At 38.2% G+C, this 18817-nt stretch overlaps 1 protein-coding gene and 1 long non-coding RNA gene across 4 annotated transcripts in view; one reads left to right on the forward strand and one right to left on the reverse strand.

Moving 5' to 3' along the window:
- Positions 1 to 18817, reverse strand: part of LOC140697366 (uncharacterized) — a 105408-nt gene that overhangs the window by 47412 nt on the left and 39179 nt on the right. For both annotated transcript variants that reach the window (XR_012074327.1, XR_012074326.1), the window contains exon 2: positions 11233 to 11317. This is a non-coding gene — a long non-coding RNA (uncharacterized lncRNA). The remainder of the gene's footprint in view (positions 1 to 11232; positions 11318 to 18817) is intronic.
- The window catches only part of PPP1R3A (protein phosphatase 1 regulatory subunit 3A), a 53071-nt gene continuing 52338 nt past the window's right edge, over positions 18085 to 18817 (forward strand). The window contains exon 1 of one of the 2 annotated variants that reach the window (XM_006206151.4): positions 18085 to 18158. The gene's annotated coding sequence lies outside the window, so the exon portion shown is untranslated. The remainder of the gene's footprint in view (positions 18159 to 18817) is intronic. The other variant, XM_072964645.1, reaches the window with a different exon arrangement.

Raw genomic sequence — 18817 nt, forward strand, 5'->3', positions numbered from 1 at the left:
ATCAGAGCACATAAGACCTCAATACCAGCCTCTAGCCTTGGACTTGGGCATTTCTCCTGGGTGAGGCTGTGAGAAGATGCCTAGCCCAGTTTGCAGGTGTGGCAGAACCAACTACCCCTCCTCTTTAACCGGCTTAGTTTCATCAGCCTCTAACCAACCTCAGAAAAGTTGCCCACTCATTAAAAAAGGTTATAGTTAGCACCAGGCAAATTTTAAGTATTTTATATTTTATTGGATTTTATGACATTGATTTGCTTTTAAAGGCAGTAATGAATAGTCCTAAAAACTATTAAGTCAATTAATGTCAATTAAACAGCTTGTAGGTACAACTGGCCCAGGTTTGAGATAAATTTTTACTGACATTACAAACTAAATGGTAAATAACGGTAAAGAAAATAATGAATAGTGATTTTACTCAACACTGTGGAAAACTACAGTGTTTATTACATATTTTATTAAATAATTTTTATTAATATTATAAACAACTAACTACACATTCTATGTAGGGGAATCTATTTATTTGCTTGTATGTGCTTGGAAAATACTAATATTTAAAATTTAGTATTAATATTCCTAAGGCATGCATTAAATTGGCCCTTGTTAATTCCCTAAGTAACATAAGAGATATTAAAAATAATTAAAAACTAAATGTAGACTCAAGAAAATGACCTTTATATTTTTATTTTCTTTTCTCTGACAAATGAAAATATGTATATGGAATAAATCCTACAGTTATTGATTTTTATATAATTAAAAGGAAATCATTTTAATTAAAATTATTTAAATGTATTACATACTTACAGTAAAAATTTTATATATCTAGCTCATTTGTAACAAATGGTCAAAAGAGGTATTTACTATTTATATCTTTATATATATATATATATATATATATATATATACACAAATAGGGAGTATAAGGAGTAGAAACAAGACAAAGTAAAAATTATACTTGCCTAAAAAATTAGATTTCCTACTAATTACGGTAAGAAACAGTAGATGTTAGATTGTACAATTAACTAAACTTCCACAGCAACAACTTAGTTTTTCTAACAACTTAAATACTTTTTCTAAGTCTTCATAAGTCCAGTGCTAATAATAACTTTGTTTCAGATAAAATATAGTTATTGTTACATTTGAAATAAATATTTAAAAATATTGTAACCTTAATGAACTATTAAAATAAATTGTTTTCCATGTAGGGTCTAGGAAATAGGAGTTCACCTGATAAAATAAAACACAGACTATAGACAGTAAAATTTCCTTAGGGACCCAAATAAATCTTTTGTTGAGATGAGTCATATTCCCTTTGTTTTCCTCACTTTCCCGATTTTCTCTGTGAGGAAAGTCATCAAAGTTGGCTGGGTGAATGCTTCAGTAATTCCCTTTTTGTCTTCACCTTTGCCTATGTTGATGGCACAGTCATTCAGGGAGAAGCTGGTCTCCACTGTTTCTCCATCCTTGGTCCTGGTTCTGGTAGAAGGGAAAGTTGTCCTCAATCCATTTAATTGGAAGTAAAATAAAGTAAATTTTGGTGATATGTAAATGATCTTTGAAATTAAGGCCAATAGAAGATAAAGATGACTTTCTGAAGCAACTTCTTTGTGCTGTTTGAAACACACTGCTCTGCAAAAAATTTAGAAGAGGCACCAATAGATGTGACTTTAGAAACCACTTGAAACTCTTCTTTCTCATGAACACTGACTGCCTTTTGGTCATTTGGAAGTGTGTCTTCAGTCATTACAACAGACATCAGTTATCTCTTTATATTGGTTTTTCTAAGTATAAAGCAAATTTGTCAGATAATTGACTGATGGAATCTGGAACACTGTAGAGTCAACGTCAAGCACCAGTGGTCTGCTTTAGTTGTAGATCATCATCCTTTTAGACCAGTGTTAGGTCAATGTACTAAATAATTAAAATAGAACTGCTGGTATTAAAAAAAAAATAAACCACTAATTGGAACTAAAAAAACTTACCATGCAGTAAGTATGAAAATAAACAATTCGTAACATTAGTCTTTCACGTTTCTATTATCTTGGAAAAAACACTTCAGAACTCTCCATTAAAATCTCATGATTAATGAAAAAAGGATTGTAGTCAGACAACATTGTGAAAGGATTCCATCCTTCACAGGCATGTAGAACAAATGAAAACTATTGTTTCTTTTTCTGGATTCTATACCTAGACAAATGCGTATTTAGAGAAATACATGTTTTCTTTACATATTTAAGAAAAGCCACAAGAATGAAATATCCTATTAAAGCATACTGTTGATTAAACCAAAAGGAATAATTAATCAGTTATTCTCATTTCTTGTAGGAAGTACTATGTTAGTTCTTAAAATATGATCTGCACCCTTACTTGCAGCATTGCACTACATATCAAGAACATTTTTGGAAAAATCAAGAAACAACTAACACAAAACCTTAGATCTTTAAGTGATATTTGGTTTTGGAATTTGTAACACTTTGGGACAAAACACATGAGGGGGCCAGAAGAGAAAAATGATAACAAATACATACTGTGTGAGAGAGAGGCAAAGAGAGACAGAGAGGGGGAGAGACAGAGAGGTGAGAGGTATTGAAGGTTAATTCATTTCACTTTTTAAATTTGAGAAATTAATTCCATCATTTCTCTCAACCTTGTATATTTTGACCACTGTTCAATATGTGATTCATATACTTAGTTTTTATTCTATGTTAAAATTGCCCAATTCTTCGTAAGTCCCACATCTGCTTTCTTAGCCCTTATATCTGGGAAACTGATTTTTGCTGAGGAAAATCACACAACGCTATGGATTAATGATTCTAAAAATTCATCATCTCCAACCTGTACTGGGGCCTCAATACTGTTCAGGAATATTTCTATCACACCTTCCACTCCTGTTCCTTTCAGGTTGCTTTAAAACTTTCAGAAAAAAAACTAAATACTCTCGCTTTTAAAATATTACACAATATGGTTATTTCAGATTTCATTTTATTTTCAAAGAGTAAGTAAGAAAGAATGAGTTGCTTTCCTCCTTTGCACCATTATTCATACTGCTGCTATAATGATGTTTCTAAGATGCAAATCACTTTATTTCTTTGCTTAAAATTTTCAGTGAGCTCCCAATAGCCATCAGGAAAAAACCTAAACTCCTGAGACTGGCTTTTGAGACTTCTGAATGACTCTAGAGTCACTCATTGAACAAATACTTATTGAGCACCTACTGTGTTTAGTCACTTTTCATCATGTTTGAGACACACCACTGAACAAAATGGGCAAAGATCCTTACCTTCAAGGAGATTACATTCTAGTGGTAAAAGACAGAAAATAAATGATAAATAAAATAAGTAGGTGCTATAGATGAAAAAAAAAGGTAGTTCAGGAATTCTGGGAGTGGTGGAGGCAGCTTGTGGAATAATGGAATGATCAGGGTCACCCATATAAGATTTGAGTGCATGTCACCACCACATGCACCCTCACTTCTCACTACAGCCCTGGTTCTGTCACTTGTTCACACTTCAGTTTTACATGAAAAGTCCAGTTTCCACGGAAGCCATGTTTTACTCAGCACATTTCTGCTTTTGATTCCACATTCTACTTTGGGATCATTCATTCCATCCCAATATCTTTCCCTAGGATCCTTACTCCTAGATCGAGTTGGCTGTCCTTTTTAGTACATCTATTGCATACATTTTTTTTGCAATTACTTGCTTACTTTTGTATTACTATTTCTTGCTGGAGCAACAAAGAACCCTAAATTTCAGTGGTTTATTTCTCATTCATTACATTTTGGCTGCAGCAACAGAAAAAATGTGGCTCTGATCCAAGTGTTTTCTTTATTCTAGGAGTAACCCATACTTGGGATAAGTATTTCTCCTGGAATAAGTCAAGAGAAATAGTCAAAACATGTAGTGGCTCTTAAAACTTCTCGGGTCTAGCATACATTACTTTCCATTGACAAAGTGAGTCACAGAGCTAAGCTCCAAAGTCAGTGGGGCGGCCAAGATTCCTACAGAGAATCCCTGCAAGTCACATGACCATGGATGGACGGTAGAATGTGCTTATAGGAAGGGAGTGTGAGCAATAAAACCCGCCACATTTGTATCACAGTAGACTCCTGAGAAGTTTCGTGGCTTTCATCACCGAGTGTATTTCCTAGTGCATAACAGTAGGTTAATACACTTTTTAAAGTGAAATAAGAAAAACAAGAAGGGGCCTAAAATTTATTTATTGTCACTGTATCAGGCTTTATTAACACTGTGTTACAAACTAGGCAGATTCCCAGGTAAAATAATTTGTGCATGAAAACAGTTAAGAAGCAGTGGATCCAAGATTTTCACTCCAGTCTGTCTGATTCTAAAGCTGCTTTTTACTTCACCATCCTGCCTTTGTAGAAGTATATAATCTACAAATCTTATGCAGTGGTTTCTTAATATTAAAATAAAGGAAAGAGATAGATATGGTAGTACTGTGAATGGTGGTTCTATTTCTGTACCAAATCTTGCATTTCCTCTATTCTTATCATAACTCCCATCATTTTTCTATTTCAGGCATTTGCTACATCCCATTTAAATTTCCATAATAACCTCTTATTTCTCTCTCTCTAGGTCCCTTTCACACCTAAGCAATGTTCCCAAAGCATATCTTTTATCATGTCATTCTTCTGTTCAAAAGTGTTTCAAAGTTTCTAATTATCGATACTACAAATTAGCTTATGCTCTTAATCTACATGGATGGTTTCACTGTTGTTCCTCAGACACCTCTGAGGAACTTTTTACATCTTTGGGATCTAATTATCTCTGCTCACTCCACCTGGGATAATCCCTCCTTTTGCCATCGTTTATAGAAATGCTTCAACCTAAAGTGAATACTGCTTACTCAATAAATACAGCTCAGGTCCACACCTAAACATGGTCTCTCCCTCCTCTGTTTCCACGGAACTTTGTAGCTATGTGACAACTGAAGTTATGGAGGATATTCAGACTCTGCAAGAGTGAATTTGATGTGACGACTATCTTAAGATATTTGAAGGCCCCTCAGCTGGATGAAGGGAAGGCTCCCTTCTGTAGTTTTACAAGGAGGCACACCAACCGACATGGATATGTTGTGGGGGGAAGGGTGCAGGACCTTTAGTATCTGCTTCAGGAAAGAGTGAATTCTTTCTTCAAAGGAAGTGTTTCAGCAAACTCTGGATGTTCCCCAACTGTGGATATTACAGGATTTATGCTTCAAACACCAATATTTATCTTACTGTAGTTTGTGTTCACGGTTTTCCCTACTAGATTTGAGTTCTTTAAGAATAAGGACTTTTGTCTTACTTGTGTCTCTCATTGTGCTTATTGGGTTGGTTTTGTTACACCAAGAAGATATGAACACATACTTCTAGTACCACATGGTGTAAATATAAAATAGATTTTATTAGGAGAAAAGTTTTTAAGCAAAGAAATAGCAAAGTGAACACCATTTTCTAAATTCTCACAATCCCAAATAGAAGTGGGTTTAGATTGTGTCTAGCTTGGCTGCGTGCACCATGCAAAGTGCTCAGCTAAAGAGGCATCAGGGGTACATCTAGTCAAGCATTCTTCCCCTGTGGGAGGAACTGGCCTTGTTAGAGAGAAGCGGCCTCTGGATCCCAGCCTCTAATATCAACCTGTTCTTCCCTTGAGCTAGGACCTGCTGAGCTAATTTCTCCCTACATTATCCAAAGGGAGGAAATGAGTCACCTGGACACCCAGATCTGTTTCGTCTTACAAATGCAATGCCTTTGCATGAAAACAAGGACTCCGTAACAGTGGTACTGAAAGCGAAGGAAGGTAAATAGATCTCTATCATTTTCATATTTTTATTTGGCATAAGAAAAGAGAGTAGAAAATGGAAATAAGCCTTCAGATTTTTGTATCCAGTTAGAAACTACTAATTAATGGGCTCAGTAAGGAAGTGTGTCAGTTCACTATCAATTGTGAAAAACAGAAACCAGCGACTGGCTAATGGGAAAGGTAAAGTTCTGCAAGAAGAAGGGCACTAACTGAGCAGCTGGGATGATTGGAGCACCAGGCTTGTGAGGTACAGAGGCCAAGGCAGGAGCAGAGAGGGCTAGGAAAGGTCTGGGGGCAAGAACAGCCTGGTCAGTGCCGATAATGCTCCCACCGGGATGGAGCTGGAAAACACTGTGCTGAGTGAAAGAATTCACACACAAAAGGCCACATGTATGATTTCATGTATATGAACTAACCATCCTACACAAATCCACAAAGCCGACCTGTGCTTGCCAGGGCTGGGGGGAGGGGAGAACTTGCAGTAACTGCGGAATGAGTTTGGAATTTCCTTTTAGTGTGATGAGCACGTCTCGGGAGAAGATAGAGGGGATAGCTGTACAACGTAGTGAACATACGAAACGGCAATGAGTTGTACACTTTCAGATGGTTAATGATGAATTTTATGTTAACCTTATAAAATTTTACCTCAGTTTTGAAAAAAAATTGGTTGGAACTACTCTGGGAGAAATGGAATTCCAATTGTTTCTTCTTCTCTGGCTTCACTTACCCCAAATGACAGCTTCTCAGTTTGGCCAAATATAGGCCATGTGCCTTTCCTCTTGTTGTGTAAGGGCAATGAAAGAAAGTATCCGCCTCTAAGGCTTAGTGGGAGGCAGGCCCCCAGATTTCATGGACCATCAAGATTACAGAGACAATGGGGAAGATGTAATCTTTCCATAGAACTAACAATGCTATTAGGAACAGACAGTGGGTATTGGGCATACACAGGCACACTTAAAATATTCTTATTAGAGGCAAAAAATTCACTAATAAGGCATAAAACAACTTTTGTAAGCAAAACTGGTAAGATGCCTTAAAAAAGGAAACAAGAATCCCAAAATATATTTACTATTTTTAGAGTTTCTTTTCTTAAAAATAAATGTATCTACTTTGTATGCAAAACAAACATTTTGGAATACACAAATAGTTAAAATGAAATTCTGTTCTCTTTGAGTAGTTCCTAGAAAGCATATTGTGCAGAATTCAGAGGATAAACAGAGCTGACATTCAGCCCCTTCGATATCCATTGGAATGTAATACATATTTCAAAAACAGTATGGGAAAAGAGATGTCACAATTAGCTCTCTGCTTTCCATTAATCATAGTTCCTAGGAGTCTTTGTGGAATTACGTTTTGCTTAAAACTTGGGAATTCAGATGAATTTCCTTGAGGTGTTTGACAGGTCTGAAGAAGGATTACTGAGAAAAATACCAGTAATAATGGACATGATTTTTAGGACACAAGGAACATAAAGAATTCAACTGCGGTTCAAGTCTGTTTCTGTTCCTACATCCAATCTGAGCAATGTGCAATGATGCTTATTCTCCTGGTGACTGAGAAAGCTGCACCAGACAAAGCACTTAAACGTTGTACAAATTTGAATATAATCAGACCAATGTGACTGTTTTATGTATCAAAGAAACAGCTTGGTTAGTCAAGACTTTCCTTTGTGACAGTATTTACTGCAACAGGAATTTACCTAAAACACAGATGACCTGTACTGTACTCTTTATACTATAATAATATATTAGACAAGAATTCAGCCAAATAGGGAAGGAATTAATTTAAGCTTTATAATACACAATATAGTTATCTTTTTTTCTTACTGGCACACAGGTCAGAAAATGTGCAGACTTGGCTATAGTTATAACAGAGTAGAAAGACCACTGGATATCGATTCCAAAGACCTGAGTTTGAGAGCTGAATGTGCTATCTTTGCAAATTAAGGCAGGTCGTCTGAATTCTCTGTAACTTAGTTTCCTGCCCCGGTGATGTTGTGCAGTGTCATCCAAGTGTTATTTGTCATTATGTATCTTCTGGGTTGTTTTTGTTGTTGTCATTTATTTTATGAAATCTTCTTCAAGAAACAACTCCATTTTCTCAAAATACTCTCACGATTTTAGTGCTGTTTGGGGTAAAATGAGGAAATAGAGAAGCTGGGTAGTGCCCATTCTTAGAACAATCTTATTCTGACATTGCTGTCCTTCCATTGGCAAAATCACACATTTACTTTTATTCTGGGGGAGGTTAATCCGACAACTAGTAAGTTTTGACTGTGGCTGCCGCTTTCTGTTAACTTCATCGCTTACTCCCTCCTCACTGAATGCTTCACTCACAGTAAGTTTATTGACACTGTGACACTGGTTCTTGGCTCTAGCCTAGTTATCTTTAGGGACACAATTCCTGAAATTAAGATAAAACAAGAGCCAGAAAACAAAACCAGCATGAAACCTGCAGGTAGCAGGGTACAACACTAGGGCAATGTGTATGGAGCTGGTAATATTAAGTAACAGATGGAGATGGGTGAGCATTCCCTTATCCCAGGGCATGCTGGGAAATGGGGTAGGAATTGACAGGTGAGTAGTAGAGGGAGGGGGAGAACAGTAAAGGAGACTGGAGAGACTGGGCCAAATGTGAGAATGGGAGGACAATCAGTATCAGTGTCCAAGCCCAACTGAGTATACTGAGATTTATTTTAGATTATGTCAAATAATACTTTTATCCATGTAGCTACTGGGAACTGACATTTAATTAGTGAATTACAAGCAAGAAATAGCAAGGTGACATGGAACTACTTAAGAATAAAGCCATCATTATTTCTCTTGCACTTTATACTTGCAAAAGTTTTGTATTGTCCTTTATTCAACCTTCACAATATTACTGTGAGAAAGATGGATCACAAGAACTAGCTACTCACTCTTCCTTGTGGACTAAACAAGAGGAAACTGGCTTAAATAGTAGTCAAGTAAAAATGTCTTGGCTAAAAAACCCATATCGGTCCTAAAAAATATTTCCTAGTGAATTGTCCATTTTAGAAAACAGCTATTGAATTCACTAATTTTCATTTTTCCAACACGTCAGCTTTAAGCCACTGGAAGACCCAAGGCTGAACACAGACACAGAAGGCAAACTGTGTTTAACACTTGCTCGTCCTCACATTTTCTCCCCAAAGACTGTCACATTTCCTGAGATTTTCACATTACTGATTCTTTGGGATGAGTCACTGAGGGTCCCCACAATGGAAAACAGTATCTGGATTACACTCTACATTAATTTTAGCCATCTGTATTCACCCAGATATGTTTTTTTAAGAATAATTTCCAACCATCTAGAAAAATTCCAAGAGAATGGAACACAAGGACAGATGATTTTCAATGGAGTGGAGAAGTGAATCAAGAATCACTTAAGAAAGAAGTTATTGGGTGAAATTTCCTATGTGAACATGCAAATCCCTAGAGAAAACCAGCCATTTGAGATTACACAGAACCCACCCAGTAACTGAATTATTCACTCAGCAAGTGTTTATTGAGTGCATATAGTAAGGCAGTAGACACTGTCCTTGGTGCTGGAGCAAAAATCCCTGCCTTCATGGACCTTCAGTTCTAATGGGAAAGACAGACAATAAACCATGATAAATAAGGCAGATGTATAGTGTGTTAAGTACTAAGTGTGCACACACTCGAACATGCGTTCCCAGAGAGGAGCTTGTAATTTTACATAAGAGGGCTGTTTTATGGTGAAGGTTAAAGAAGCCAGGAAATGAGCCATCAGACATCTAGGGGGAAGATTCTTCAAGCAGAGGAAACAGCCAAAGGCACTGGGTAATCTCATGAGGGCAAAAGGAAAGAGGAATTCCAGGAGGAATGATGAAACACTGAAATCCCTTCCTTCCTAATTGTGTTCAATGTCACTCTCACCTTGAACTCCCTCTTCAAATGAGCACACAGATGACAGCGCTCGCTTTGTCTCACTGCTCCCTTTGCCACTCGGGCCTTCTGTTCTTTACGAAAAGTACTGCTGTTTACAAGCACTCTTCTGGAAATCTCATCTCTTCTCAGCCCACATCCTCCTCTCCCTCGAGTCATCTGTGTGGTCAGGCCATTCAAGGTGGCTGTTCTCTTGCTCCCAGTACATCCCCTGCTCGACCTGTTCCTGCTTCACCTCCACCCAACTCACATGACTGACCTTCCTACATACTTGCCCCAGGCCCCAGCCAGTGGCTGTTCTTATCAAAGAGGGAGGGACGCTGAGGGGTGTTCCTTCTGCTCATCTCCCTGGTAACCAATGAGCCCACCTGAAGTCGGTTCCCCTGATCACCGCTAACCTCCGCCTGTCCCTGGGAGCAAAGGCTGCCACCATGCCCTGCCCACCATCCACCGCACATGGCGGGCTGATGCTCCAGGACCTTGCTTCAGACTTGTAAGCTCCCGTGTCCACTAAATCACTGATGTCTCTGTTGCTGACAACGGGCTCTTTCTCCAGTGAGTACAGGCCTGTGAGCCTGCGAGGTGCAGTCCGACATCATTGTTTGACTGTTGGTTTCTCCACCCTGGAACTTGATTCCTCTGCTAACTTTTGTGACTTCACTATTCTGTCACCACCATCCTTAATGTCCAGGTTCCTTGCTTTTCTGGCACAATCGGTCACGAACTGCCAAACTTTCATCATCCCCACCACCCTTGCCTTTGATTAAGTCTTCACCCATCATCTCCATCTCCGATGGCAGTACATCTTCCTAACCTACTCCCATTGCCATGCTCTCTCAGCCGATCCTGTCACCCTCCCTGTGAACCACCACTGTGCTCTGGGCACACACAGTGGCTGCGTGTGTGTGTGGGGCGGACACTGGGACTGCTCCTTCTGCCACATGGTACTGCTCAGGCTTGGTCCGCCTCATACTGAGCAACGTTAAGTTCTGGTGCAAGAATGGCTACCAGCTGCTCCAGATCACTACTCAACTTCTCAAAGTGAAGGTAGCCCCATTCCCTTCCAGGTGTTTGGAACCCTTTATTCTCAGCTTTGCCAGCATCTCCAGTGTGCTAGCTGATATCAGGAATGCTAAGTGAGGGCTGGCTCCAGAATATGACACCAATCTGCATACAAACCCCTCAAAGGAAGGTAAGTTTTCCTATTAAAATTCCCAAATAATTTTTCCTGAGGTAATGGGCTGCTTGCCTCCTTTACTGAGGGAGGCTCCCCACAGGGACTTCATGGTGACTTGTCCTGTAAGGACTTGTTGAAGAATACAAAGGTCATTCTCTGGCAGCTTTCAGTTGAGAAAATATGAGAAATGTCCCCCTCATTCCCACCACCCTCACAACATAACAATTTCACCTCTCATGGGGTGCCCAGCCTCACAATAGTAAAAAGAAAAACTGTTCTAAATTTTTAAGGAGTTGGGTAGTTGAGAAAACTAAGTTTAACTTACCTTAAAGGGAGGAATGCTGTCTCTCTTTGGCATCTCTTCACCCAGAGTTCTCAATTATTTGTTGACGTTATTGCTGCATTAAAAACTGAGAGAAAAAAAGAGAACTAAGTTTCAGATTTTGTAAAATGTATAAAAGACCATTCAAGTGGAGACATCTAAATAATAGTAAAGATAAAAAAAGGCATAGGTGAGCTTTTTGACCTGATACAGGGATTAGGGTAAAAAATTAGACTGTTACCCTAAAGGAAGTTAGTTCCTGTTAAAGGCTGCACTGCATGAGGTTTCAATATGTAATGACAAAATGTGTTGTTTACTTACTACCCTGGAGCTATTTCATTTAAACCTCCCAGCAGTCTTATGGGGTAGATAGTTTTACACTCCCTGTTGTACAGACGAGGCTCAGAGAACGTGGGTTACTTTTCCAAGATCATATAGCATAAGGCAGAGTCTAAGTTAGAATCTAAGAATTTGGGCTTCAGAGTGGCATTGAAAAAGACTAATGACTTGAAGGCTTCTGCAGTTCTGTATATTGTTACACATTGTGAATTTTTTTTATGTATGCATGTATAGATGTATAGGTGTTTGTTTGGTTCTGCCCCTGATTCTTCAACTAATCTTGTCTCTAATCAGAGGAAATAGATAAGATCCTGGACTTGTAGCACAGAGGCTCAACCTTGTCTTCTACTCTTGACTCATTCAGGTCTTATACTTAATTTTAGGGACTGAACTCTTGTCTTGTGATCAGCTTCCTCTTGTGCCTTTTTATTTCCATTTTGGTCATGGGCTACATTCCAGTTCTGATTCTGCATGTTGTTCTGCTATAAAATTAAAGTAGTCAAGTTGTGTGACCTTGAACCTTGAATACTTGAATCTTCCAAATATTTAAGTTTACACAAAGCTCAGTCTGATTTACCCCTCCACCATGTGAGAGAATAAATCCAACACTTATCAGTTGGTAGCAGCCTTGGTGACTGATTGCATCGGGGGAGGGAGTATATCTTCATTGCTACTATCACTGCCTCTCTAGCTAGATAGATGAGATGGATATTGAACATGACTCTGCTCCACACTTCTGGCCTGAATTGTTGGATGGATGCTGATGCCTCCATATGGGATACAGAAGGAATTACAATTGAAGATGAGACCAAGAAAAGGATCAAGAATGAAGCCAGTTTGATGACTGGTTGGATAGTGGTGCCACCAACTAAAACAGAAAATCTGAAAGAGAAAAATGTTTAGGGAGAGTGTAGTAAGTTATGAACATAATTTTGGACATAGTAAGTTTAATATGCCTTTGACAATGAAGGTAAGTATATAACTCGAGTTTAGGACAGGGTTAGTGTTAGAAGAAAGATATGAGTGTTAGGTAGATAGATAAGTGGGTGCACCAGGCAGATGAGTAGAGGAGAGGAAGAATGGTCTGGAAGATGGCACTGTGCCCGCCTCCAGCATAAAGGGACTTTACTTCTAAATGAGCGCCAGCAAGAAACCGGTTAGAATCCCACAGCCACGACTGTGCGCGGTAGCGGAAAGGACTTAACCAATGTGACCCAATGTTCATTGTATTATAATTAACATGGCGATTTAGATCAACCCCAAGGGTTTTTCTGTATCTGTCATGGGCAAGGACATGTGCAAAGGGGCCAAACATGACTAAGCACTCCAGGGACAAGAGCCGTCAATCAATCAAGAGACCGCCTCTAAGCGAGGGCGTGAGAGAAAGGGGGACAAAAACCGCCGCTTCTCCTCCCTTGGATCAGCCCGCCTCCCGTTCTTGGAGGTGTGCTTGTCCTTTTCTAAATAAATCTTTTAAAATCTTTCACTGCACAACACACCATCTCCCTATTTATCTTCCAGGTATGACAAGAATTGGGGTCTTTACCTTTTCGGGTAACATGAAGGTTATCCACCTAAGATTTTATGTCTGTAGTGGCAAAGCCACTGAATGGTTTGAGGGACGGGGAATATATTAATTCCCAATAATATTTTAAACTACATCTTAAATAAAAATACACTGGCCCCCTGTATCCGTGGGATGGAGAAACTGTTGATATGTCTGACCGACTACAAGGCACCATTTTATATAAGTAATTCCAGCATCCTTAGATTTTGGTATCTGCGAGGCAGCCCTGGAGCCAATCCCTCACAGATACTGAGGGCCAACTGTAATGAAAATATTTTCCATGTGAAGATTTGTGCTTTCTTATACTTATGTAAAAGCCAAATAAGATTTTATAAAACACTGATATTTTTATTGACTATAATATACAGCCTAAATTAAAGCAGTGAACTTGCTCTGCAGCTGTGACTTCAACTCAAGATCCTCAGCTTCACCAGATCTCCACTCTGCAGCCCAACTTCTGCAGAGTTTTGAAGCCACCGTTGCTTGTCTAATATACAAATGTCTGGGCTTCCCTTTCATTAAGACAGTCAAGACTTTGCTGGTTACAAATTCAGTATGTTTTAAGAGGAGGTTCTACTTTTATTTACTGTTGAACAGCATATGAGATAATTCATGAGGACAGTAAATAATTCCCCTCTAAAATTACAGAGTCAGTGGGAGCAGAAGTGCAGTATGATGTGTTTCTGAAACCCAATCTTGTGCCCACCATTTGCAGTAATGCTGGAATTTATAGAAAGTCATCAATTTAAATACAGCTGTAGATGATAATTTTATACATGAGTGGCTGATTAATCAAAGATAATATTTGTATTTAGTCATAACACTATTACTTCCATAAGCTAGTTTTCTTACCAGCCTCATTTCCATTTATACCATATTTTTGTATTCAATAAACTAAATTTTACATAAAAATTAGCACTGTGGGTTAAGAGAAAGAAATAGTGTTCACTCAGTAAATGGAGAATGATTACTTTTATATTATATTTTCAGAACTGTATTTTGTGAACTCTTCTTAGTGTTACGAAATTAAAAAATAATGAGTATAAACTTATACATTTAAAAATACCTATTGGACAGGTGATTAAAAGTCTTAGTAATTACTGTAAACAGAATTTCAATAGTAAGCATTTGTGCCAAAATACATCCTATTCTACCTATAATCTTTCAACAAACTTTTATCTCATCTTTCTTCTCATGGAATGCAAGCAAAGGGCTATCTGTGACTGTCTGAACAACTGGATAGATGGGACACCAGCACAAGGGTTAGTCCTGATTTTCCTATGAAATACTTGACTTTCATCATTTGGAAAATTATTTTTTAACACTACTTTGTGATTACAACACTCCTTCCCTTCTAAAATGTGTGTGCCCCACTATACGCTAAATATTTTCGATAGCATGCTTGTATGTTGCTTGATAGTAAGGAGTGTGTCTTTTCCATTTTGGGTAACACCTGGCACAATTCCTAGCATGTAATAAATAGGTGCTTTACACTGTCTGCAACTAATGGTGGATTTTATTTTTCAGATTTATTGAGTATGATCCGTAATTCTCAAATAATCCTGTTGCTGTTAATGCCTATTCTCTGGTGATACAAAAACGTGCCCAATTTAAACAGGAAGCATGGCTGTGCATTTTTAAACTGTGTCACTCCTAAAAATATTTTAACAAATATTCCTTTCTTCCTTCTGAATTCAGCGCAAAGGTTATCTCTTCTGGGAAGCATTTTTAAGTCAGAATCAATCATTCACCTCTAGCCCCTCAGCAGGAGTATAATAGGATCTATATGTTGAACATAATTTACGTGGTGCACTCTTTTGCCTTTCTGAGTTAAACTCCACTGAAGAGATCATTCTGCTTCGATTTCGTTAAGGTTTCTTCCAAAAGAAATGAAAAGGAAAAGTCTGGGGTAGTAATTAGTATTCAAGAATAGAATTTGCAGCAAGGCCATAATCTGGATTTCAGTGACTGACAACTGGACTTTCCAAATTTCATTATCTATCATTAGCATAGACTTAGGAACGTGGTCCATAGATTTTTACATAAGCGTTCTCGACAGGAAGAGGATAGGGAAAAAGCAGTCTGTCTCCTTCTGGTCCTGGAAAAATGTGTCAAGAAAAGAGAGACGTGGGAGGCTACGATGAAGAGACACATCCTTTCTATGAGTAAAGATATCACTGGAAGCAGAGTGAGGCCTTGCCCCCGTCCCTACTTGGGACTCTGCGTGGAGGACCCCTCAGACTTTTCTTTGTACCATCCTGGCTGGGGCTCAGCCATAACAGAGTTATGTTAACGGCACAACCTGGAATTTTATTTCTCCAATTCACTCTTACCCTTTCCTGTGTATTATAGGCCCCTGGGTAGCTAAGAGTCTGACTGGCGGTGTGCCAAGACTTGGCAGTGTGGTCTGTTTCTGTGAGTGGACCACCTAGGCTGGTACTGAATGCGACACTCAGCTTAGTGTTTATAGCAGCAACACAAGCAAAAATGAGGCTGAACCTGCTAGGAGAGCAATCTACACATCGTGGAAGCCAAAAGAATGGTTCACAATTTTCTTGCTCAGATTTTAGCACTGGATGACTACAGAGCATCCAGAAACCAGGCACTCAAGGAACATCACTAGAAGAGCCAGACTACTTAACAAAGGAACTTCCCATCCCTGCCACCCTTACCCCACACCCAGATGCCCTGTTGGAGAGGAACCTGGGAGGCAGAACAAAGAGTAAGAAATCTGAGAGACTGGAAACAGTTTCCTGGAGTTCCTGAATATTATCTCAATCTATTATTTCAATTGATGTACTGGATTAAGTTTTAAACTGGGTTGGACAAGTAGTTAATGTTTCTCCCAACAAACCAGAGGCAAGGTCTCTTGAAGAAGACCAGGTCAGCTATAGACAAAGCAAAGAAACTGCATGTTTTCTAAGAATTAAATTTTGTAAACTAGCTTCATATTTTTATTTAAGAAAAATGAAATTTATTCTTCCCAAATGTTTAATTTATACACCTACTGGTTCTTTCCATATTCTTTTATAGAAAATAATGTATGTACCCGTCTTTGTATTAGTCTTCAAGGCTGCCCTAAAGAATACCCCAGACTGGGTGGCTTCAATGACAGAAATTTACTTTTGCAGAGTTCTGGAGGCTGGACGTCCAAGATCCAAGCATTAGCAGAATTGGTTTCTGGTGAGACCCCTCTCCTTGTCTCCTTACTATATTCTCAAATGACCTTTTCTCCATGCATGGGCACTCCTGGTGTCTCTTCCTCTTCTTATAAGGACACCCAGTCTTATCGGATTAGGGCCCCACCCTTATGACTTCATTTAACCCTAATTACTTCCTTAAAGACCCTATCTCCAAATACAATCACACTGAAGGATAAGGCTTCAACACAGGAATTTGGGGGAGGACACAATTTAGTCCACAGCAATCTCTTTTACTATATTACTTACCTGAAGATAGAGACCTTGTCATTCTACCCCTAATCACTAGCAGAGTGACTGACACACTGTAAGTGCTTAGTGAATGATGAAGAGACACAAAGGAAGGCAATCTAAGCACAATGTCAGTATAATGTGGTGATTAAAGGCACAGGCTTCTGAGACTTTTCTTCAAGTTCCAGCTCTCATCCAGACCCAGTTTTTAAATCTGTAAAATAGGCATAATAATAATGCCTCTCTTTTCCAATTGTTGGAAGATTAAATGAGTGTGAGTGTCTGGTAAACTATAAGTGCTCAATAAATGTTAGTTGTGATTGCTATCATTTAACTGTGCTTCGTTTGATCAGCCTACTTTCATTTGCACATCGGCTCAAACTGACAACCTTCTTGTCTGATTGCAGGATCAGAGCACCCTGGGTTGTAATCAAGGGCTGCCCTCGTGGGAGTAGAGTGGGCATGTCACAAAGCCATCATCCTGGACAGTCGTTCTCCAGGGATTGTTTCTGTCTGCTTGGGGGCGATATTTTGGCCCTCGTGATTGGTAATATTCTTAGTGTTTTCAGGCAAAGTTAGGCTGAATTAATTTTAGAACTGACCCACTTACATATTTATAAACTTTAGGCTACGGCAGCTGAACAACTAAGTTGGACAATTTACAAACTGTATTATGGCTTATATGGGGCAGGCCACTCTCGAAATAGGACCAAGAGGCTTGGGAGTCTGAGTGAGTGGTTCTTGACAGATTCAAAATATCAATTAAATCCTTAACCCTTAGTTGTCTGCTTGAAATCTAACAGTTTGAAGGGGGAAGAAAAGGAAACATGATATAGGTCTGAATAGATGGTCTGAAATGTCCGATTCTTAAGAGAGAATAATTAAAGAAGTTGATGCCTCATTGTCTTTAACGATATTCCTTGCTGTTCCATCAACCAAAAAAATCAAATCTAGTATGTCACAGAACTGTTATCAAACAGAAATTTGGGCCAAGTTTCAATTACATGGAACTATATTCACTTGCCAAATTTCAATTTTAAAATTTGAATTAATTTGGTAAACTTGAAAGCCCTTCAAGTGTTCAGGGAATGGTAGAAGACTGATCAATGTGAAAATACTATTTCTTTACACAGCTGAGACATATAGAAGGCTTTACCCATTTTTCTTAGAAGATAATTACAAAACTTAAAATTATATAAACTTTACATGTCTAATATCACAAAGAACTATTATATTTAGAAGGAAATTCAAAGATACTGGAATTTTGTCTCACCAACCAAACTAAAGAATACGTTTACCTCATACGCTAGGATTTATTTATTGGCAAATAATTTCTTCCTGTCAAAATTCTATTAGGATCTGATTTTCTAAGCCTATTAAAAATAACAGGTAAATCAATAATAATTTAGTGAACAACTTCTTTCTACTTCAACATTCTTCACACAAAATGAATGAGAACATTCTTTTTGACCACTTACTGACAGAGGAATGAAGTCACAATCTGTTGGCATGGAATCACTGTCTTCTGTTCTGCCTTGGCCTTGCTATTTTATCTAAAGCAAAGAGCCATTGCCTTGTGAGAATATTTTGGTGTAAGTACATGTGTTTTAAAATTAATTGGTAAGCCTTATTATTCAACTAAAGAAAGTCACAAAAGGGACAATTTAAGGCTGCCAACATTACTCTAATAGTGAATATTGTGGTCAAAAAACTCTGAAGTTTCAAGTGTTTATCAACAGCAGTGGATTAGTTCTGATTAAGGATCACATTTTGATAGTATGTTACTAGTAACAGCTCTACATAGCTCTCTCAATCCAAGGAAAGAAAAAATTGCTTCAAGGATATGTTCATAGTTATTGGAATTTATTGATTATTATCTATATTATGTGAGAAGCACTTCCAAAGTACTTACCAATGTAGACCAAAACCATCAATCACTAATGATTGATGGAGTAGATTGCCTAAAAGCACTTTTCAATGACAAAACAAAAAGTCTATAATTTAAAAAATGGAAGCATAAATGTCATTCAAATTTAAATTACTGAAAAATTAATACAACCCCTTCTGTAAGTGCAGCCTGTTTTCATTCCTAATGGAGAAATCATGGGATAGTAATTCACTTCTTTATTAAAATATCAGTATCCCACTCTTTTTCTCCCTTAGAAAAATAATGTTGAAAACTAAAATCACATCAGTTCGCAACTTTGTGTTTCTATAACCGTTAAAAAGGAAAGGTGCTGTATCACTTGTA

Source organism: Vicugna pacos, chromosome 7, assembly GCF_048564905.1.
Source record: "Vicugna pacos chromosome 7, VicPac4, whole genome shotgun sequence".
Classification (NCBI taxonomy): Eukaryota; Metazoa; Chordata; class Mammalia; order Artiodactyla; family Camelidae; genus Vicugna; species Vicugna pacos.